This window comes from Anomalospiza imberbis, unplaced genomic scaffold, assembly GCF_031753505.1.
Source record: "Anomalospiza imberbis isolate Cuckoo-Finch-1a 21T00152 unplaced genomic scaffold, ASM3175350v1 scaffold_79, whole genome shotgun sequence".
Taxonomy (NCBI): Eukaryota; Metazoa; Chordata; class Aves; order Passeriformes; family Viduidae; genus Anomalospiza; species Anomalospiza imberbis.
In genome coordinates, this window is record NW_027100406.1 from 444,034 (window position 1) to 466,701 (window position 22,668).

Consider the following 22,668-nt stretch of genomic DNA (forward strand, 5'->3'; position numbering starts at 1 on the left):
GCTTGCATTCCCTGACAATTCCTGGTACCCCCTCATGGTTTCTTAGGGTAAAACAGTAACAATGAAAACCTTACCAATGGCACAACTGCCCAGCCCACAAGGAAAAGAAAGAACAAGCTGTCAAATCCTTCAAACATTTGCCCTGCTATGCTGCAAGAGTTGAGCTGCACACACGTTGTGGAAAGCCAAGAGAAACTGCAGCTGGTGGCACATCTTGTGACAGAAGCTGCACCTTGTTCTCCAGGAAAGGTTCTTGGAAAGAGCAAACAGGAGTGTGGAGAAGATTCTGGGAAAACTGAAACAGCTTTTAAGAAATGAAATGAAAATGGCAAGAAACAACTGAAGATGTTTTTCTCTGTTTTTTTTATGCTCCTCTTTTCCATCTTGAACTACTGCTCCATCCCCTTAATCCAAATAGATCTCATCTCTAAGATTCATTACTTGGCGAATTTTAGACCCTGTAAAATACCATGAGCTACACACAGTTTCACAGTTTGCCTTCCCCATTTTCGTTTTGTTTTTTTTTGGGGTTTTTTTGGGTTTTTTTTTTTTTGGTTTTTTTGGTTGGTTTTTTTTTTTGTTTTCTTTTGGGTTTTTTTTGGGGGTTTTTTTGTTTTTTTAATCATTGCTGGAGAGGTAAGTGCAGTGCCTGGGTAAGGTACAAATTCTGCATTCAGGGAATGTGCTCCGATAGGGTTTGATCCTCAGCGGGGACAAGGCACAGCAGCGCTCAAGGGGATTCCTGTTCCCCTGTGTAGGAGTCCAGACTCTGGGTCTGGGCTGACCAGGGCAAAGTTCCCGTGTTTGGACAGGCTCAGGGGCTGCCCCTGGGGAGCGGGGGGCTGGGCGCGGGGGGCGAGCGGGCAACGGAAAAACGGACACGGGGACAAACGGCCCCGGAGCTTCAGTTGCAGCGGCAGCAGCAGCGGCAGCAGCAGCGGCAGCAGCAGCAGCGGCAGCAGCGGCAGCAGCGAAAGCAGATAGTCTATCGACCCCCTCGCACTCCTCTCCCTCTCCCGCAGTCCCGCACCCTCTCCTGCTCTCCCTTTCACGGTGTCCCCTCCTCTCCCAGTCTCCCTCTCCCCTGCTGGCCTGGGCCATGTCCCCAGCCCGTCACCGGCCCCGTCCCCGCCCCGGTTCCCGTCCCCGTCCCCGGCCGTCCCGCCGGGGTCTCGCCTCCGCCCGGCTCTGGCCGTGCTGGCGGTGGCGCTGCTGGGCGGGCATCAGTGCCTGGAGCTCGGGCGGCACCGCCGCCCTCTGGCTCCGCCTGGCCCGAGCCCGGCCCCGGCCCCGACGTGGGCTCCAGTCCCGGCCCCGGCCCCGGCTCCTCCCGGGCCCCGCGGAGGACACACGCGGCGCGGCCGCTCCCGCCGCCCCCGCTGCGGCTTCCCCGGCCCGAGCTCCGCCGCTCGGCACCGCGGCCGTCGGCCCCGAGCCGCCGCTGTCCCATTCCAGGGACAGAACGCCTGGGGAGGGCCGGCCCGGGGCGCTCGGGGAGCGCTCGGGGGCCGCTCCTGGCCCCGGGCCGAGCGCTGACAGCCCCGTCCCGCCCGCAGGGAAGGCGCAGGAGGAGGCCCTGCAGGAGCGGTACCGGCTGGGTTCGCTGCTGGGCAGCGGCGGCTTCGGCAGCGTCTTCGCAGCCACGCGGCTCTCGGACGGCGCCCCGGTGAGCGGCGGGGCCGGCGGCAGGCACAGGAGGAGGGGGCGGAGGAGGAGGAGGAGGAGGAGGTGGAGGAGGAAGGGAAGGAGGGGGAGGAGGAGGAGAAGGAGGAAGGAAAGGAGGAGGAGGAGGAGGGGTAGGAGGGGAAGAAGGAGGAGGAGGAGGTGGAGGAGGAGGGAAGGAGGGGGAGGAGGGGGCTGGGCAGGGCAGGTGGCGAGCTCAGCCCGCTGCTGCTCTTGGCTTGCAGGTGGCCATCAAAAGGGTGCCAAGGAACCGCGTCCGGCACTGGGGCGAGCTGGTGAGTGAGCGGGGCCAGCGGCAGAAGCTGGGCGGGGATGAGCCGAGGCCCGGCAGGCTGGAAGCCACCAGGACACCTCGAGGGAGAGCAGGCGTGGGGCCAGCGCAAGGCGCAGAGCATCCCGGGCCGGGTGAGGGGTTCCCGACCCCCGGCACGGCATCAGCCCCACTGACGGCATCGCGCTCCTCCCGCAGCCCGACGGCACCAGCGCACCCCTGGAGGTCGTGCTGCTGGCCAAGGTGTCCACTGGCTTCCCCGGTGTCGTCCAGCTGCTGGAGTGGAAGGAGCTCCCCAGTGATGTCTTGATGGTGCTGGAACGCCCGGAGAGGTGCCAGGACCTGCACCATTTCATTCAGGAACGGGGGTTCCTGTCTGAGGAGTTGGCGCGGGAGCTGTTCCGCCAGGTGCTGGAGGCCGTGCGGCACTGCACCAGCTGCGGGGTCCTGCACAGAGACATCAAACCAGAGAACATCCTGGTTGACCTGGCCACCGGGCAGGCCAAACTGATTGACTTTGGCTGCGGCACCTACCTGCAAGACACAGCCTACACTCGTTTTGCAGGTGAGCCCACGCAGGGGTGTGCTCTCAGTCCCGTCATCTCAGGGCCCAACACCTCACAGCCCAAGCTGGGTGTGGCAGCGGGGATTCTCCCTTTTGCTGCCCTTCATGGCACTGAGATTTCAGCTGAGTTGCTTTTGAGCAGGGCTGGGTGGGGAGACAGCTTCCAGCCCTGCTGGCAGCCTTTGCCCACCACTCTGCCCAGGACTGGGGCTGGGGCTGGGGCAGCCAGCCTGACAAAACACCCGTGGGTGGGGGTAGCAGAGAGGGGGGCCGGAACCTGTGTCCCAGCCGGTTTGGTGTGCAGGTGACAAAGGGCTTGGACTGCTCCACTCACCTGGTTTGGTTTGGATTCATAATGTTTTTGGGGCAGTGCAGGCAGGGAGGATGAGGGCATGGTTTTCCCAAGCAATGAGTGGGTTTTTTCCCGTCATGGTCGGGCCTTGACAGGACTTCTGCTGCCCTCTTCCAGCACCAGTGGCTTCTTTTCCATCCCCGAATCTGTACACAAGTCCCAGGTGCTGGTGAGAGGGCAGCGGTCACCCCGTGTGCCACTGGGGCAGCCCCCACACACCCAGGGATGCTGGGGCCAGGCTCAGGGAGCAGCAGCGTCCCCCTGATGAACCCCATCTGTATTCCATAGGAACACGGTCATACAGCCCACCAGAATGGACCCAATTTGGCTGGTACTACGGCAAGCCAGCTACCATCTGGTCCCTGGGCATCCTGCTGCACCAGATGGTCTGCGGGGAGCACCCTTTCAGGAGGAGCCAGAACATCAGCTGGGACCATCAACTCTCGCTGCCACAACGGCTCTCTCAAGGTGGATCCTCATCTCTGGCCACGGGGGCAATGGCAGTGCTGGGAGACAGCAGCAGCTCGTGAGCATCCCGCTCTGGCAGCTGCTGAGGAGGTGGCACATGTCCTGCTCTCCTGCTCTCCTCCAAAACAGGGAATTGATGGGGACGTTTAGGCCCAGCTCTGAGCACATCCAGCATGGCCTGGGCACGGGAATAGTGGGGCAAAGCCAACAGGAGCCTTCTCCAACTGACCGGCGGTTTCTGGTTTCTCTGCCCAGAGTGCCAAGATCTGATCAGGCGGTGTTTATCCATGCTGGACTGGGACAGGCCCTCTTTAGAAGAGCTGTTCTGTGATCCCTGGCTGCAGGATATTGATCTGCCCTAGAAGAAGGGAGAGAGCCACAGGCACGCTTTGATGCAAGGCCCTGGTAAGTTACAGCTCCACACATGCCTTGGCAATGAGAAGCAAAGGAACCCAGACATTTTGTCCTGCCTGTGTCACTGCCCAGGGGTCATCAGATGGGAACACGCAGCCCTTGTGCTGGAGCTCAGCTGCTCTGCCTAGCACTGGTGGCCACCATCCGAGCTGGTTTTGCTTGTCCTGGTTCCCTGACAGCTGGGGCCCTGGGCAGAACCCTGACAGCCTGGGCTCACCCCAGGGAAGGAGAAGGAGCCCCTGGAGAAGCTGTACCAGGTGGGGCTGCTGCTGCTGGGGACACGGAGGATGACATCAAGGATGACAACCTCTTCCTCCACCTGGTCACCGGCAGCTGAGGATGATGGACTTTGATTCTGGCACCTTCTCCAAAGCCAGGCTGCACAGGGAATGTGCAGATGAGTCCACACGCAGGGGGATGCTCCCAGATTTGGGCATTGCACAGCCTGGCCAGGAACCAAAGGTTCCCCCCTTTGCTGGGGCGGATGCAGCTGATCCTTCAGTCCGCTGCCAGGCTGCTTTTGGCAGGGCTGGGGGGATGGGCTGGGGTGCTGATGAAATGGGAGTGGGCTCCTGGCCCTGCCAACAGCCCCAGCACCCACCGTGCCCCGGGCTGGGGCTGGGGCAGCCAGCCCGACACAAACAAACCCCCATGGTGGGAGCAGAGGTGGGACTCCAGAACCTGTGCAGGGGCTGCTTTGCTTTGCAGGCAAGGAAGGGCTTGGGCTGCTCCACTGCCCCTGTTTGCTTGGGATCACCGTTATTTTGGGGGGCAGTGCAGGGGGGAAGGGAGAAAAGCCTGGGCTTCCCTCACCTGTGGGTGGGTTTTTCCCTGGCATGCAGGGGTTGGGCCTTCCTCAAGCCTCTGACAGAGATAAGATTTTGGACCTTTTTTCTTGTTCCCCTTTTTGTCTGTAATCTATTTTCAATCATTTGTTGTGTGTTTTTCTAGAGGAAGCTTTCCAGGTGGGGTCCAGTCTGGATGGGGAAGTGCTTGGGAGCAGCTGTGGCGTGGATGGGCCGTGCCCTTGGAGAAGGCTGAGGACATCGTTTGGGACCAGCTTTTCTTCCAGCGTGATGTGGGTCTTGTCTGCTTGGCATGGTGGGATCAGAGCTTTGGGGAGATGGCAGCGAGCACAGGAGCATCCTGCTCTGGGCAGCTGCTGAGGGCTGGATGTGCCGTGGCTGGCTGCAGGCTGGGCACATGTCCTGCCCTCCTGCTCTGCTCCCAAAGGCAGCAGGGATGGGCAGCTCTGGGCACAGCTCTGGGCACGGCCAGCACGGCCTGGGCACCGCGGGCGGCTGGGACAAGGGGACAGGAGCCTTCAGCTGACGGGCGCTTTCTGGTTTCTCTCCTTGCAGCCGGGCTCTGCGGGTGCTGAGGCTGCTCTGGGCTCTGCCAGGGCTCTGCTGGAGCTCAGCACCGGGCCGCAATCAGCCAAAGAAGAAATGGGGTGACCTGCAGCACAGACCTGCTGGAGCATTTCAGCAACACAGCTCAAGTGTGCAGAGTGTACACCTCCAAGGACAAACATGACACCACCCAAAAATTAAACTTGTTCAATAACTTCTGAAATGAAATCAATCTGGGATGACCCCAAATGACATTTTGCAGCTTGCTCAAGCTGTAGCTCAGCCCTTCTCTGAACTGTTCTCTCCCCCACCTGCCTTTTACTTCCCAGCTGCTCCCTCTTGTCCCCCAGGGAGTTCCCAGCCCATGGCAGTCTCCATCACACTGTCGCCTTCCTTGGTGCCCCTCACCATGAGGAAGGCCGAGCCCCAGGCTTAGGGACTCATCCTGTCACTGGCTGAGGAGCAGCAATGTCTCAGAGCTCCAGTGGGATTTTAGTGTCATTCAGAGCTGCTCTCCAGCCCTCAGCTCTCCTCACTGCTGAGTTCCCACTCCCTTTTCCTCATCCTTGCAGGAGAATGAGCTCAGTGAATCCCCTTGAGCCTCCCCACTCTTCCCAGCCCACGCACCCACCTAAGTTAGGCTGAAGCTGCAGCTTCTCTGTCTCCTGTGGCACACCAGTCCAGTCCCCTGTGCGGGGAGCCCCAGCCCCAGAGCACAGCACTCAGCAGTGCACTCCGGGCTGGAGCAGCTCCCTGCCAGCCCCAGCCCAGGGACCCCTCCAGCCCCGGGGCTTGGGGCACCGTCAGCACCCGCTGCTCCAGCCACCGCTTCTGCTGGCCCTGACAGCAACACCCAAAGTGGGGCTGATCCCGAGGGAGCAGCAGCAGGGCCTGGATCTGATCCCTGGATCTTCGGCTCGGCTTTGGAGCCCTGCCAGCTCCAAACATCCCCCCAAAAAAATCCCAAACTCAGGCACCCCCCAGGATATTTGGGCCGAGCTCCCCCTCCCCGGGCACCTGCGGGATGGGGGCGATGCTCCCGGGGTGCTGCGAGCTCAGGCAGCGCCAGGGCCACGCGATTCCTTCCCTCCTCTCCTCCGGCTGCTCCCTGCTGCCGCTGCGCTTCTTCCTCCCGCCCTCCTCCACCTCCCCCGCTCCCAGATCCTGAACCGTGAGGGGAAAGGAGCGAGGAAAGGGCAGAACCGTGAGGGGAAAGGAGCGAGGAAAGGGCGGAACCGTGAGGGGAAAGGAACGAGGAAAGGGCGGAACCGTGAGGGGAAAGGAGCGAGGAAAGGGCGGAATCGTGAAGGGAAAGGGCCGGGGCCAAGGGGACGCACTGTCCTAAAAAAGCCCGGTTTGACCCAAAATCACCCAAAAGGGCATCAAATGCAGCCTACATCCACATGGTTCGGCCTGACATCAACCAAATGGGATTAAAAGTATCCAAAGGGCTCTAAAATCCAACCAAAGGGGCTTAAAACTGCCCTAGGTGTTTTATAACCCTCAAGAAATGGCTTAACATCACCCATAAATCTTTCAAATGTGACTAAAATCCACCCTGAAAGTATCTGGTCCAGCCTAAAATCATCCAAAGGTATCTAAAATCACCAAAATGTCCCTGACACCAACACAAGAAGACCTAAAATCACCCTAAAAAGGCTTGGTTCAAACTAAAATTGCCCAAAGAAGCAAAAAACCCTACTTAAATGGGCCCAAAATACACAAAAAAGGGACCTAAAATCACCCACACAGGATTAGGATTCACCCATATGGGCCCAGTTTTTCCTAAACTCACCCAAATGGGCCCCAGCCCCACCCACATGGGCCTAAAATCATCCAAAGGGGTCTGAAATCCCCCCTAAACCCCACCAGATTCGGCCTCAAATCAGCCACAGGGGCTGAAAATCCACCCGAAAAGGCTCGGGATCCCTGCAAGGGATCTGAAGCCCACCCTAAACCTGCCCGGTTCGGCCCAAAATCCCCCAAAGGGGCCGAGCCCGAGGCCGAGCCCGGGATCGGCTCCGGGGTCACTCCGGGACCTCCGCGTTCGCTCCGGGTAGTTTTGGCCGTGGCCCCGGACGGGCCTGGGTGGGACCGGGAGGGACCAGGGAGGGCTCGGGAGGGTTTGGGCATCTGGGGCTTTTTTGGGCTTTTGGGAATCGTGTTGGGAGTTTACGGGGAATTGTTGGGGTTTTTGGGGAGAGTTATTGGGTTTGGAGGCAGTTGGGGGATTTTGGGGAGTTTGGATTTTGAGGGGTTTTATTGGTGCTTTGAGTGGGAAGTTGTTTTCCTGGGGGTATTTGGGGGTTAATTGAAATTTTTTGTGTTTTCTTTTGAAGTTCGGAAGGTTTTACTGGGATTTTGTGGGGATTTTGTGGGATCCTCTGGAATTATTTCTGGGGTTTATTGGGATTTTTAGGGGATTTGGAGGCATTTTATTGGAATTGTGGGGGCATTTAGTGGGATTCTTTGGGGATTTGGGTTTTTTAGGAATTTTAGTGGGGATTTGGGGGGGGCTTGTGGGTTGTTTTGGGTGTTGCCAAGATTTCTTTGGGTCTCGTGAGGATTTTGTGGGGCTTCTTGTGATTTTGGAGACATTTTGGGGGGGGGATTTGTGGGGTTTAATTGGGATTTTGTGAGCTTTTATTGGGATTCGAGGGGGTTCTAATGGGAATTTGTGAAATTTAATTGCGATTTCATGGGGTTTATTGGGACTTTCAGGGGTTTAAAGCAGATTTTGGTGCCTCTCGGCCCTTCCCCACACCCTGGGACAACTCCAAAGCCCCCCAGAATTCCTCTAAAACCCCCCCAAAATCCCCCAAAAATCCCAATTAAAAACTCCTAAACACCAAAGAATCCCACAAAATCCCAGTGGAACACACCAAAATTAAAAAAAAAAAAAAAAAAACCAACTCCCAAAAATTTCAATAAACCCCCCAAAAAATAACCACCCCAAAACCCTAAAAAAATCCCCAAAATCCAAAATCATCAAATCCCACAAAATCCCCATAACCCCACAAACCCAGTAATTCTCTCCAAAATCCAATAATTCCCCCTAATCTCCCAACAAAATCCCCCAAAGCCCATAAATGCCACCAAAATCCCCCCAAAATCCCCCCTGAGCCCCCCAGACTCACCGGGGGCCGTCCTGGATCAGGGGGCACCAGCCGGTGGAACAGGAGCCACTTCAGGGGGCCCGCGGAGCTTTTTGGGGAGGGGGCACCATGGGAGACCCCCCAAAAACGGGGGAGGGGAACCCCTGTGGTACCCCCTCCCCAGAAAGCCCCCTCCCCCGGTTCAGGAATAGCCAAATTCAAGAAAATGTAAACCAGGCTTGACTTTCCAGAAATTATTTTTGGCCGGGTTTAGCTGCATCCTCCAGGCTCAGGATCACCGGTGTATTTGCAGGTTTTGCTCTGCATCATCAGCCTGCCCAGACTCTGCTCGGTGTTTCACAAATGGAGAAGACAATGGACATTGTGCCAAGCTTCCTTGCAAACAGCAACACCTGCATCAGCATGACAGAAAAGAAGGAAAAAAAAAAAAAAAAAGAAAATAATCAGCGGTTAGAACAGAGCCAGTGTCCCACCATCTTCCCCTCCACTGTTATTACAGAGGCAAACCTGGGCCTAAAGCTTCCACCTCTCAGTTCCTGATGCTGTTTGACTTCAGCCTTGACTCCCCCTGATCTACCTGACTGCTGTCCAAGTGGGGCTGGGGATGCTCAGCCTGGAAAGAGGAGACACTGGGGAGGCCTCAGTGCAGCTCTGCAGGACTGGAAGGGTCCCACAGGAAAGATGGGGACAGTGTTCAGCCGGGCCCGTGGCAACAGGACAAGGGGGGATGGCTTTCAACTGCAGGAGGCTGACTGAAGTTGGATCTGAGGGAGCTGCTCTTTTACACGGAGGCTGCTGAGGCACTGGCCCAGGCTGTGGATGCCCCATCCTTGGCAACAGGGCTGTGAGCAGCATGGGCTGGGGAAGATTGCTCAGCTGGGAACAAGATGCTCTTTAGATCCACTGTGATGTCACAGATGTGATGTTCCAGATGGAACCTCCAGCGTCCAGCAAAGAGCACAACACAACCACTGGCCCTTGTGTCAGCCCACCCTGTGCCAGCCCTCGTGCCAGCTCACCCTTCACCATGTTCCCTGTCACTCTTCTCGTCACCTGTGCCCTGATACTCCCATCAGTCCTGAAAGCTCTCTGTTGCCTGGATTTTGTCATCCGTCCCTGCAGGATGCTCACATTTGTCCTGAGGAAGGTACGGTGCCATTCCATGGAGGTGGACACCCCCCAGCTGCCCGGCTGGGCTGGAGTTCTGTGGGGATGGGGTGGGACAGGGACCCCACTCTGAGGTGTTGCTACCTCTGCAGGCTGTCACAGACAGAGAGGACGAGATGGAGGTGGACATGCAGGCTGATAGAGAGGAGGACATGGAAGTGGATGGGGAAGAGAGTGGAGACGAAGAGATGGAGGTGGACATGGAGATTGATACCGAGGAGGAGATGGAAGTGGATGGGGAAGAGAGTGGAGACGAAGAGATGGAGGTGGACATGGAGATTGATACTGAGGAGGAGATGGAAGTGGATGGAGAAGAGAGTGGAGAGGAAGAGATGGAGGTGGACATGCAGATGGATACAGAGGAGGAGATGGAAGTGGATGGAGAAGAGAGTGGTGAAGAAGAGATGGAGGTAGATGTGGAAGAGGAGATGGACATGGAAATGGAAGAGTACCTTGAGGACATGGACATTGATGAGAAAGATGAGGAAGAGGCCATGATCTTGGGATGAAGAGCAATACCAGCAGCAGGACAGGCATGTGGTCCCCACAGGCAGAGCGGGTCCCCTGCTGCCAGGCTGGGACTGGGCTGGGTGGTCCCTGCTCAGGGATGTGGGACCCGGTGCATTGGGTTCTGGTGGCCATCCCCAGCCTGTGCTGCGCTTGCTGGGCCAGCCTGGGGGCACATGGAAGAGCCCTCTCTGCCTGATTGGAGTGACTGTGCCTCTTGCTTTTCCTCAAGGATGATGGAGATCCCGGACAGAGATGCCACCCTTTTGTACATACGTTGTGGAGTTTGTTGTTGTCTTTAGGCTATAGGTTTTAGGGCTTCTTTTTGGCTTCTGTAAATACGTTTCATAGACTTTTGTTAGATATGTTCTTGGGTATATACGTTCCATAGATAGTTGTTGTTACAAATATTCTTACAATGTAAATGTGTTCTGTGTTTTCTTTGCTGTTTTTCTGAAAATAAACAAGCTTTATTTTTCACACCCCAGTTCTCTTTCCATTTGCTAAAGGCACAGGTAGCATTTGCAAAGTTGTGGTTTCCGCTTGCTCCAGGTTCCCAGGGCTGGAGGTCGGTGGGGGCGCTGGTACAGCCACAACCTTTTGTTTGGGGGCAATATTGGGAAGGGGGTGGGAGAGGGGGCACAGGGGGAGGTGGGACCCACTGAGGCTCCCCCAGGTCACCCCAGGACCCCCAGGCCCCGTCCCAGGCCCCCCAGTTCCCTCCGCAGCCCCGGCTGAGGGGGGCTCAGCCCAGGAGCCGCCGTCGTTCGGGGCTCCCCCGAGGGCAGCCGCCAACGGGAGAGCTCCCGGCTCAGAGAGGCCCCAGCAGAGGAGGGGATCTTGTCCCTCCTCGAGGGCCCTGAAGGGTCTTCAGGCCCCTCTGAAGAGGAGTTTTTCTCTTTTTAAGGATTTTTGGGGGGACCTCACCATTTCAAGGGTGTTTTTTCCTCCCCATTTTCAGGTGTTTGTGGGGCCACAGCCCCACAAGCCCCTTTTCAGGGGTGATCATGATGGCTTTAAGTGACATTTTTCTGGGGGACTCACTCCAAGCCGCGGTAGGGGATGTTTTGCCCCCCAGGGTGGATTTTTGGGGTTTAAGGGCCCCCGCTCTGGTCGGGTCCCACTCTAACTCCCCTGAAGAGGCGAACACCACTCCTGCTGATTCCGGCAGCGGAGCCCGGGGAGGGTTGGGAGTCCTGGGAGGATTTAGGGGTACCTGGGAGGGTTTGGGGGTCCCAGGAGGGTTTGGGAGTCCCGAGAGGATCTGGGGGTACCCGGGTGATGCCAATGATGGTGATGGGGACCCCGTGCTGAGTATAAACTTCCCTGAAGAATTCCTGGGGGGGTTTTGTCTATCTCCAGGGTTTTTCGGGTCCTGGTGGATTTTGGGGGGATTCCCAGGGGGGTTTTAGGGATTCCCAAAGGGGGGGATTGGGCAATCCCAGGGCAAACCCAAGGCTGGTTTGGGGTACCTGCTGGTGACAGAGATGGGGAACCCCTGCCAGGACCGAACCTTCTCAGGGGCGTCTGGGGCGTGCTGGGAGGTCTTGTGGGAATTTTGATGTCCTGGGAGGGTTTGGGGGGTGTCTCTGTGGGGTTTTTGCGGTCTTGGGGAGTTTTTGGACGGCCCAGGGATGGTTTTGGGGTCCCGGGGAGGTCGAGGTGTCCCGGGGGGTTTGGGGGTCCCAGGAGGGTTTGGGGGTTCCTGGGCGATGCCGGTGACTGAGCTGGGACCCCGTGCCGGGTATGAACCTTCTCACTGCGCACGGGCAGCGTCAGCGTGTTCAGGGAGATCCTGGGGGGCCCGGGGGTCACCCCAAAACCCAGGGGACCCCAAGTGCTCAGGGACCCCCCCAAACTCCCCTCACCGTTGGATCTGCTGCAGGCAGGGGGGCACCAGCACTCGGCCCCCACCCCCACCATCACAGGCGGCTGTGGAAGAAATCTGGGGGTGCACGGACAGGTCAGGGGGACCCCCAAAGTCCTGGGAAAGGGTAAACACAGGGGAACTCCCAGGAATCCCCACTGGGGGCTTAGGGGAGATCCAGGAGGAGTTTGGGCGAGCTTAATTGTGTCACTATCATCAGCAAAGAGGACTGCAAGGGTCCCCGGTGTCCCCATTCCCAGCAAAAGGTGGGAAAACCCAGGCTGGCTGGGAATAGGGGTCTCGGATGTCCTCGGTGTTGAGGAAAGGAGGGGCTGGGCGCTAGGAAAGGCAGGAATAGGGGTCCAGGGGGTCTCTGGGTGAAGGAAAAGGGGGCTCTGGGGGCTGGAGGGCCGGCATGGCCAGGAAAGGGGTGCAGGGCTCCCGGGGCTGCCAGGGGCTGCTCCCAGCAGGAGCCCAGTTGCTGCCAGTCACTCCCCATTATGATACAATTTGCCCCCAGCGCTGTCCCCGTTGTTCCCAGTGCCATCCAGTGTTTTCCCAGTTCTCCCAGTTGCCCCTAAATTAGTCCCAGTCACTCCCAGTACGATCCCTGTATGAGTCCTGTATGATCCCAGTCTCTCCCAGCAGGGCCCCAGTCACTCACCCTTGTCCCCAGTTGCCCCCAGCGTGGTCCCAGTTACCCCCAGCACATTTCCAGTGGCTCCCAGTGTGTCCCAGTCCTAGTGCTTGTTCTGGTGCTTTCCATGAACTGACTGAACTCTTGATTTATGAACCAATGCACTAGATGTGGAATCCTCTACACTGAACTCAGAAACAAATGCCCTCTGTCAGAGCATTTTCATCTTCTAGATCACTTTCAAGATGCCCATGGGGATGTTGCAATGATTATCACACAGCTCTCCATTTCTGGCTGCAGGCTCTGCAGATTCTTTCTCTGCATTCAGTCCGGCTTGCATTCCCTGACAATTCCTGGTACCCCCTCATGGTTTCTTAGGGTAAAACAGTAACAATGAAAACCTTACCAATGGCACAACTGCCCAGCCCACAAGGAAAAGAAAGAACAAGCTGTCAAATCCTTCAAACATTTGCCCTGCTATGCTGCAAGAGTTGAGCTGCACACACGTTGTGGAAAGCCAAGAGAAACTGCAGCTGGTGGCACATCTTGTGACAGAAGCTGCACCTCGTTCTCCAGGAAAGGTTCTTGGAAAGAGCAAACAGGAGTGTGGAGAAGATTCTGGGAAAACTGAAACAGCTTTTAAGAAATGAAATGAAAATGGCAAGAAACAACTGAAGATGTTTTTCTCTGTTTTTTTTATGCTCCTCTTTTCCATCTTGAACTACTGCTCCATCCCCTTAATCCAAATAGATCTCATCTCTAAGATTCATTACTTGGCGAATTTTAGACCCTGTAAAATACCATGAGCTACACACAGTTTCACAGTTTGCCTTCCCCATTTTCGTTTTGTTTTTTTTTGGGGTTTTTTTGGGTTTTTTTTTTTTTGGTTTTTTTGGTTGGTTTTTTTTTTGTTTTCTTTTGGGTTTTTTTTTTGGGTTTTTTTTGTTTTTTTAATCATTGCTGGAGAGGTAAGTGCAGTGCCTGGGTAAGGTACAAATTCTGCATTCAGGGAATGTGCTCCGATAGGGTTTGATCCTCAGCGGGGACAAGGCACAGCAGCGCTCAAGGGGATTCCTGTTCCCCTGTGTAGGAGTCCAGACTCTGGGTCTGGGCTGACCAGGGCAAAGTTCCCGTGTTTGGACAGGCTCAGGGGCTGCCCCTGGGGAGCGGGGGGCTGGGCGCGGGGGCGAGCGGGCAACGGAAAAACGGACACGGGGACAAACGGCCCCGGAGCTTCAGTTGCAGCGGCAGCAGCAGCGGCAGCAGCAGCAGCGGCAGCAGCGGCAGCAGCGAAAGCAGATAGTCTATCGACCCCCTCGCACTCCTCTCCCTCTCCCGCAGTCCCGCACCCTCTCCTGCTCTCCCTTTCACGGTGTCCCCTCCTCTCCCAGTCTCCCTCTCCCCTGCTGGCCTGGGCCATGTCCCCAGCCCGTCACCGGCCCCGTCCCCGCCCCGGTTCCCGTCCCCGTCCCCGGCCGTCCCGCCGGGGTCTCGCCTCCGCCCGGCTCTGGCCGTGCTGGCGGTGGCGCTGCTGGGCGGGCATCAGTGCCTGGAGCTCGGGCGGCACCGCCGCCCTCTGGCTCCGCCTGGCCCGAGCCCGGCCCCGGCCCCGACGTGGGCTCCAGTCCCGGCCCCGGCCCCGGCTCCTCCCGGGCCCCGCGGAGGACACACGCGGCGCGGCCGCTCCCGCCGCCCCCGCTGCGGCTTCCCCGGCCCGAGCTCCGCCGCTCGGCACCGCGGCCGTCGGCCCCGAGCCGCCGCTGTCCCATTCCAGGGACAGAACGCCTGGGGAGGGCCGGCCCGGGGCGCTCGGGGAGCGCTCGGGGGGCCGCTCCTTGCCCCGGGCCGAGCGCTGACAGCCCCGTCCCGCCCGCAGGGAAGGCGCAGGAGGAGGCCCTGCAGGAGCGGTACCGGCTGGGTTCGCTGCTGGGCAGCGGCGGCTTCGGCAGCGTCTTCGCAGCCACGCGGCTCTCGGACGGCGCCCCGGTGAGCGGCGGGGCCGGCGGCGGGCGCAGGAGGAGGGGGCGGAGGTGGAGGAGGAGGAGGAGGAGGTGGAGGAGGAAGGGAAGGAGGGGGAGGAGGAGGAGAAGGAGGAAGGAAAGGAGGAGGAGGAGGAGGGGTAGGAGGGGAAGAAGGAGGAGGAGGAGGTGGAGGAGGAGGGAAGGAGGGGGAGGAGGGGGCTGGGCAGGGCAGGTGGCGAGCTCAGCCCGCTGCTGCTCTTGGCTTGCAGGTGGCCATCAAAAGGGTGCCAAGGAACCGCGTCCGGCACTGGGGCGAGCTGGTGAGTGAGCGGGGCCAGCGGCAGAAGCTGGGCGGGGATGAGCCGAGGCCCGGCAGGCTGGAAGCCACCAGGACACCTCGAGGGAGAGCAGGCGTGGGGCCAGCGCAAGGCGCAGAGCATCCCGGGCCGGGTGAGGGGTTCCCGACCCCCGGCACGGCATCAGCCCCACTGACGGCATCGCGCTCCTCCCGCAGCCCGACGGCACCAGCGCACCCCTGGAGGTCGTGCTGCTGGCCAAGGTGTCCACTGGCTTCCCCGGTGTCGTCCAGCTGCTGGAGTGGAAGGAGCTCCCCAGTGATGTCTTGATGGTGCTGGAACGCCCGGAGAGGTGCCAGGACCTGCACCATTTCATTCAGGAACGGGGGTTCCTGTCTGAGGAGTTGGCGCGGGAGCTGTTCCGCCAGGTGCTGGAGGCCGTGCGGCACTGCACCAGCTGCGGGGTCCTGCACAGAGACATCAAACCAGAGAACATCCTGGTTGACCTGGCCACCGGGCAGGCCAAACTGATTGACTTTGGCTGCGGCACCTACCTGCAAGACACAGCCTACACTCGTTTTGCAGGTGAGCCCACGCAGGGGTGTGCTCTCAGTCCCGTCATCTCAGGGCCCAACACCTCACAGCCCAAGCTGGGTGTGGCAGCGGGGATTCTCCCTTTTGCTGCCCTTCATGGCACTGAGATTTCAGCTGAGTTGCTTTTGAGCAGGGCTGGGTGGGGAGACAGCTTCCAGCCCTGCTGGCAGCCTTTGCCCACCACTCTGCCCAGGACTGGGGCTGGGGCTGGGGCAGCCAGCCTGACAAAACACCCGTGGGTGGGGGTAGCAGAGAGGGGGGCCGGAACCTGTGTCCCAGCCGGTTTGGTGTGCAGGTGACAAAGGGCTTGGACTGCTCCACTCACCTGGTTTGGTTTGGATTCATAATGTTTTTGGGGCAGTGCAGGCAGGGAGGATGAGGGCATGGTTTTCCCAAGCAATGAGTGGGTTTTTTCCCGTCATGGTCGGGCCTTGACAGGACTTCTGCTGCCCTCTTCCAGCACCAGTGGCTTCTTTTCCATCCCCGAATCTGTACACAAGTCCCAGGTGCTGGTGAGAGGGCAGCGGTCACCCCGTGTGCCACTGGGGCAGCCCCCACACACCCAGGGATGCTGGGGCCAGGCTCAGGGAGCAGCAGCGTCCCCCTGATGAACCCCATCTGTATTCCATAGGAACATGGTCATACAGCCCACCAGAATGGACCCAATTTGGCTGGTACTACGGCAAGCCAGCTACCATCTGGTCCCTGGGCATCCTGCTGCACCAGATGGTCTGCGGGGAGCACCCTTTCAGGAGGAGCCAGAACATCAGCTGGGACCATCAACTCTCGCTGCCACAACGGCTCTCTCAAGGTGGATCCTCATCTCTGGCCACGGGGGCAATGGCAGTGCTGGGAGACAGCAGCAGCTCGTGAGCATCCCGCTCTGGCAGCTGCTGAGGAGGTGGCACATGTCCTGCTCTCCTGCTCTCCTCCAAAACAGGGAATTGATGGGGACGTTTAGGCCCAGCTCTGAGCACATCCAGCATGGCCTGGGCACGGGAATAGTGGGGCAAAGCCAACAGGAGCCTTCTCCAACTGACCGGCGGTTTCTGGTTTCTCTGCCCAGAGTGCCAAGATCTGATCAGGCGGTGTTTATCCATGCTGGACTGGGACAGGCCCTCTTTAGAAGAGCTGTTCTGTGATCCCTGGCTGCAGGATATTGATCTGCCCTAGAAGAAGGGAGAGAGCCACAGGCACGCTTTGATGCAAGGCCCTGGTAAGTTACAGCTCCACACATGCCTTGGCAATGAGAAGCAAAGGAACCCAGACATTTTGTCCTGCCTGTGTCACTGCCCAGGGGTCATCAGATGGGAACACGCAGCCCTTGTGCTGGAGCTCAGCTGCTCTGCCTAGCACTGGTGGCCACCATCCGAGCTGGTTTTGCTTGTCCTGGTTCCCTGACAGCTGGGGCCCTGGGCAGAACCCTGACAGCCTGGGCTCACCCCAGGGAAGGAGAAGGAGCCCCTGGAGAAGCTGTACCAGGTGGGGCTGCTGCTGCTGGGGACACGGAGGATGACATCAAGGATGACAACCTCTTCCTCCACCTGGTCACCGGCAGCTGAGGATGATGGACTTTGATTCTGGCACCTTCTCCAAAGCCAGGCTGCACAGGGAATGTGCAGATGAGTCCACACGCAGGGGGATGCTCCCAGATTTGGGCATTGCACAGCCTGGCCAGGAACCAAAGGTTCCCCCCTTTGCTGGGGCGGATGCAGCTGATCCTTCAGTCCGCTGCCAGGCTGCTTTTGGCAGGGCTGGGGGGATGGGCTGGGGTGCTGATGAAATGGGAGTGGGCTCCTGGCCCTGCCAACAGCCCCAGCACCCACCGTGCCCCGGGCTGGGGCTGGGGCAGCCAGCCCGACACAAACAAACCCCCATGGTGGGAGCAGAGGTGGGACTCCAGAACCTGTGCAGGGGCTGCTTTGCTTTGCAGGCAAGGAAGGGCTTGGGCTGCTCCACTGCCCCTGTTTGCTTGGGATCACCGTTATTTTGGGGGGCAGTGCAGGGGGGAAGGGAGAAAAGCCTGGGCTTCCCTCACCTGTGGGTGGGTTTTTCCCTGGCATGCAGGGGTTGGGCCTTCCTCAAGCCTCTGACAGAGATAAGATTTTGGACCTTTTTTCTTGTTCCCCTTTTTGTCTGTAATCTATTTTCAATCATTTGTTGTGTGTTTTTCTAGAGGAAGCTTTCCAGGTGGGGTCCAGTCTGGATGGGGAAGTGCTTGGGAGCAGCTGTGGCGTGGATGGGCCGTGCCCTTGGAGAAGGCTGAGGACATCGTTTGGGACCAGCTTTTCTTCCAGCGTGATGTGGGTCTTGTCTGCTTGGCATGGTGGGATCAGAGCTTTGGGGAGATGGCAGCGAGCACAGGAGCATCCTGCTCTGGGCAGCTGCTGAGGGCTGGATGTGCCGTGGCCGGCTGCAGGCTGGGCACATGTCCTGCCCTCCTGCTCTGCTCCCAAAGGCAGCAGGGATGGGCAGCTCTGGGCACAGCTCTGGGCACGGCCAGCACGGCCTGGGCACCGCGGGCGGCTGGGACAAGGGGACAGGAGCCTTCAGCTGACGGGCGCTTTCTGGTTTCTCTCCTTGCAGCCGGGCTCTGCGGGTGCTGAGGCTGCTCTGGGCTCTGCCAGGGCTCTGCTGGAGCTCAGCACCGGGCCGCAATCAGCCAAAGAAGAAATGGGGTGACCTGCAGCACAGACCTGCTGGAGCATTTCAGCAACACAGCTCAAGTGTGCAGAGTGTACACCTCCAAGGACAAACATGACACCACCCAAAAATTAAACTTGTTCAATAACTTCTGAAATGAAATCAATCTGGGATGACCCCAAATGACATTTTGCAGCTTGCTCAAGCTGTAGCTCAGCCCTTCTCTGAACTGTTCTCTCCCCCACCTGCCTTTTACTTCCCAGCTGCTCCCTCTTGTCCCCCAGGGAGTTCCCAGCCCATGGCAGTCTCCATCACACTGTCGCCTTCCTTGGTGCCCCTCACCATGAGGAAGGCCGAGCCCCAGGCTTAGGGACTCATCCTGTCACTGGCTGAGGAGCAGCAATGTCTCAGAGCTCCAGTGGGATTTTAGTGTCATTCAGAGCTGCTCTCCAGCCCTCAGCTCTCCTCACTGCTGAGTTCCCACTCCCTTTTCCTCATCCTTGCAGGAGAATGAGCTCAGTGAATCCCCTTGAGCCTCCCCACTCTTCCCAGCCCACGCACCCACCTAAGTTAGGCTGAAGCTGCAGCTTCTCTGTCTCCTGTGGCACACCAGTCCAGTCCCCTGTGCGGGGAGCCCCAGCCCCAGAGCACAGCACTCAGCAGTGCACTCCGGGCTGGAGCAGCTCCCTGCCAGCCCCAGCCCAGGGACCCCTCCAGCCCCGGGGCTTGGGGCACCGTCAGCACCCGCTGCTCCAGCCACCGCTTCTGCTGGCCCTGACAGCAACACCCAAAGTGGGGCTGATCCCGAGGGAGCAGCAGCAGGGCCTGGATCTGATCCCTGGATCTTCGGCTCGGCTTTGGAGCCCTGCCAGCTCCAAACATCCCCCCAAAAAAATCCCAAACTCAGGCACCCCCCAGGATATTTGGGCCGAGCTCCCCCTCCCTGGGCACCTGCGGGATGGGGGCGATGCTCCCGGGGTGCTGCGAGCTCAGGCAGCGCCAGGGCCACGCGATTCCTTCCCTCCTCTCCTCCGGCTGCTCCCTGCTGCCGCTGCGCTTCTTCCTCCCGCCCTCCTCCACCTCCCCCGCTCCCAGATCCTGAACCGTGAGGGGAAAGGAGCGAGGAAAGGGCAGAACCGTGAGGGGAAAGGAGCGAGGAAAGGGCGGAACCGTGAGGGGAAAGGAGCGAGGAAAGGGCGGAATCGTGAAGGGAAAGGGCCGGGGCCAAGGGGACGCACTGTCCTAAAAAAGCCCGGTTTGACCCAAAATCACCCAAAAGGGCATCAAATGCAGCCTACATCCACATGGTTCGGCCTGACATCAACCAAATGGGATTAAAAGTATCCAAAGGGCTCTAAAATCCAACCAAAGGGGCTTAAAACTGCCCTAGGTGTTTTATAACCCTCAAGAAATGGCTTAACATCACCCATAAATCTTTCAAATGTGACTAAAATCCACCCTGAAAGTATCTGGTCCAGCCTAAAATCATCCAAAGGTATCTAAAATCACCAAAATGTCCCTGACACCAACACAAGAAGACCTAAAATCACCCTAAAAAGGCTTGGTTCAAACTAAAATTGCCCAAAGAAGCAAAAAACCCTACTTAAATGGGCCCAAAATACACAAAAAAGGGACCTAAAATCACCCACACAGGATTAGGATTCACCCATATGGGCCCCGTTTTTCCTAAACTCACCCAAATGGGCCACAGCCCCACCCCCATGGGCCTAAAATCATCCAAAGGGGTCTGAAATCCCCCCTAAACCCCACCAGATTCGGCCTCAAATCAGCCACAGGGGCTGAAAATCCACCCGAAAAGGCTCGGGATCCCTGCAAGGGATCTGAAGCCCACCCTAAACCTGCCCGGTTCGGCCCAAAATCCCCCAAAGGGGCCGAGCCCGAGGCCGAGCCCGGGATCGGCTCCGGGGTGGCTCCGGGACCTCCGCGTTCGCTCCGGGTAGTTTTGGCCGCGGCCCCGGACGGGCCTGGGCGGGACCGGGAGGGACCAGGGAGGGCTCGGGAGGGGTTTGGGCATCTGGGGCTTTTTTGGGCTTTTGGGAATCGTGTTGGGAGTTTACGGGGAATTGTTGGGGTTTTTGGGGAGAGTTATTGGGTTTGGAGGCAGTTGGGGGATTTTGGGGAGTTTGGATTTTGAGGGGTTTTATTGGTGCTTTGAGTGGGAAGTTGTTTTCCTGGGGGTATTTGGGGGTTAATTGAAATTTTTTGTGTTTTCTTTTTAAGTTCGGAAGGTTTTACTGGGATTTTGTGGGGATTTTGTGGGATCCTCTGGAATTATTTCTGGGGTTTATTGGGATTTTTAGGGGATTTGGAGGCATTTTATTGGAATTGTGGGGGCATTTAGTGGGATTCTTTGGGGATTTGGGTTTTTTAGGAATTTTAGTGGGGATTTGGGGGGGGCTTGTGGGTTGTTTTGGGTGTTGCCAAGATTTCTTTGGGTCTCGTGAGGATTTTGTGGGGCTTCTTGTGATTTTGGAGACATTTTGGGGGGGGGATTTGTGGGGTTTAATTGGGATTTTGTGAGCTTTTATTGGGATTCGAGGGGGTTCTAATGGGAATTTGTGAAATTTAATTGCGATTTCATGGGGTTTATTGGGACTTTCAGGGGTTTAAAGCAGATTTTGGTGCCTCTCGGCCCTTCCCCACACCCTGGGACAACTCCAAAGCCCCCCAGAATTCCTCTAAAACCCCCCCAAAATCCCCCAAAAATCCCAATTAAAAACTCCTAAACACCAAAGAATCCCACAAAATCCCAGTGGAACACACCAAAATTAAAAAAAAAAAAAAAAAAACCAACTCCCAAAAATTTCAATAAACCCCCCAAAAAATAACCACCCCAAAACCCTAAAAAAATCCCCAAAATCCAAAATCATCAAATCCCACAAAATCCCCATAACCCCACAAACCCAGTAATTCTCTCCAAAATCCAATAATTCCCCCTAATCTCCCAACAAAATCCCCCAAAGCCCATAAATGCCACCAAAATCCCCCCAAAATCCCCCCTGAGCCCCCCAGACTCACCGGGGGCCGTCCTGGATCAGGGGGCACCAGCCGGTGGAACAGGAGCCACTTCAGGGGGCCCGCGGAGCTTTTTGGGGAGGGGGCACCATGGGAGACCCCCCAAAAACGGGGGAGGGGAACCCCTGTGGTACCCCCTCCCCAGAAAGCCCCCTCCCCCGGTTCAGGAATAGCCAAATTCAAGAAAATGTAAACCAGGCTTGACTTTCCAGAAATTATTTTTGGCCGGGTTTAGCTGCATCCTCCAGGCTCAGGATCACCGGTGTATTTGCAGGTTTTGCTCTGCATCATCAGCCTGCCCAGACTCTGCTCGGTGTTTCACAAATGGAGAAGACAATGGATAATGTGCCAAGCTTCCTTGCAAACAGCAACACCTGCATCAGCATGACAGAAAAGAAGGAAAAAAAAAAAAAAAAAGAAAATAATCAGCGGTTAGAACAGAGCCAGTGTCCCACCATCTTCCCCTCCACTGTTATTACAGAGGCAAACCTGGGCCTAAAGCTTCCACCTCTCAGTTCCTGATGCTGTTTGACTTCAGCCTTGACTCCCCCTGATCTACCTGACTGCTGTCCAAGTGGGGCTGGGGATGCTCAGCCTGGAAAGAGGAGACACTGGGGAGGCCTCAGTGCAGCTCTGCAGGACTGGAAGGGTCCCACAGGAAAGATGGGGACAGTGTTCAGCCGGGCCCGTGGCAACAGGACAAGGGGGGATGGCTTTCAACTGCAGGAGGCTGATTGAAGTTGGATCTGAGGGAGCTGCTCTTTTACACGGAGGCTGCTGAGGCACTGGCCCAGGCTGTGGATGCCCCATCCTTGGCAACAGGGCTGTGAGCAGCATGGGCTGGGGAAGATTGCTCAGCTGGGAACAAGATGCTCTTTAGATCCACTGTGATGTCACAGATGTGATGTTCCAGATGGAACCTCCAGCGTCCAGCAAAGAGCACAACACAACCACTGGCCCTTGTGTCAGCCCACCCTGTGCCAGCCCTCGTGCCAGCTCACCCTTCACCATGTTCCCTGTCACTCTTCTCGTCACCTGTGCCCTGATACTCCCATCAGTCCTGAAAGCTCTCTGTTGCCTGGATTTTGTCATCCGTCCCTGCAGGATGCTCACATTTGTCCTGAGGAAGGTACGGTGCCATTCCATGGAGGTGGACACCCCCCAGCTGCCCGGCTGGGCTGGAGTTCTGTGGGGATGGGGTGGGACAGGGACCCCACTCTGAGGTGTTGCTACCTCTGCAGGCTGTCACCGAGAGAGAGGACGAGATGGAGGTGGACATGCAGGCTGATAGAGAGGAGGACATGGAAGTGGATGGGGAAGAGAGTGGAGACGAAGAGATGGAGGTGGACATGGAGATTGATACCGAGGAGGAGATGGAAGTGGATGGGGAAGAGAGTGGAGACGAAGAGATGGAGGTGGACATGGAGATTGATACTGAGGAGGAGATGGAAGTGGATGGAGAAGAGAGTGGAGAGGAAGAGATGGAGGTGGACATGCAGATGGATACAGAGGAGGAGATGGAAGTGGATGGAGAAGAGACTGGTGAAGAAGAGATGGAGGTAGATGTGGAAGAGGAGATGGACATGGAAATGGAAGAGTACCTTGAGGACATGGACATTGATGAGAAAGATGAGGAAGAGGCCATGATCTTGGGATGAAGAGCAATACCAGCAGCAGGACAGGCATGTGGTCCCCACAGGCAGAGCGGGTCCCCTGCTGCCAGGCTGGGACTGGGCTGG

General features: G+C 57.7%; 2 long non-coding RNA genes across 2 annotated transcripts; both read left to right on the forward strand.

Annotated features, from left to right (window-relative positions):
• The first annotated feature begins 3,163 nt into the window (after positions 1–3,163).
• LOC137467780 (uncharacterized) lies at positions 3,164–4,074 on the forward strand. Its single transcript, XR_010995619.1, has 3 exons — positions 3,164–3,339; positions 3,595–3,744; positions 3,933–4,074. It is a non-coding gene; the product is annotated as an uncharacterized lncRNA (long non-coding RNA).
• An 11,822-nt stretch (positions 4,075–15,896) lies between these two features.
• Positions 15,897–16,796, forward strand: LOC137467781 (uncharacterized). Its single transcript, XR_010995620.1, has 3 exons — positions 15,897–16,061; positions 16,317–16,466; positions 16,655–16,796. It is a non-coding gene; the product is annotated as an uncharacterized lncRNA (long non-coding RNA).
• The last annotated feature ends 5,872 nt before the right edge of the window (positions 16,797–22,668 follow it).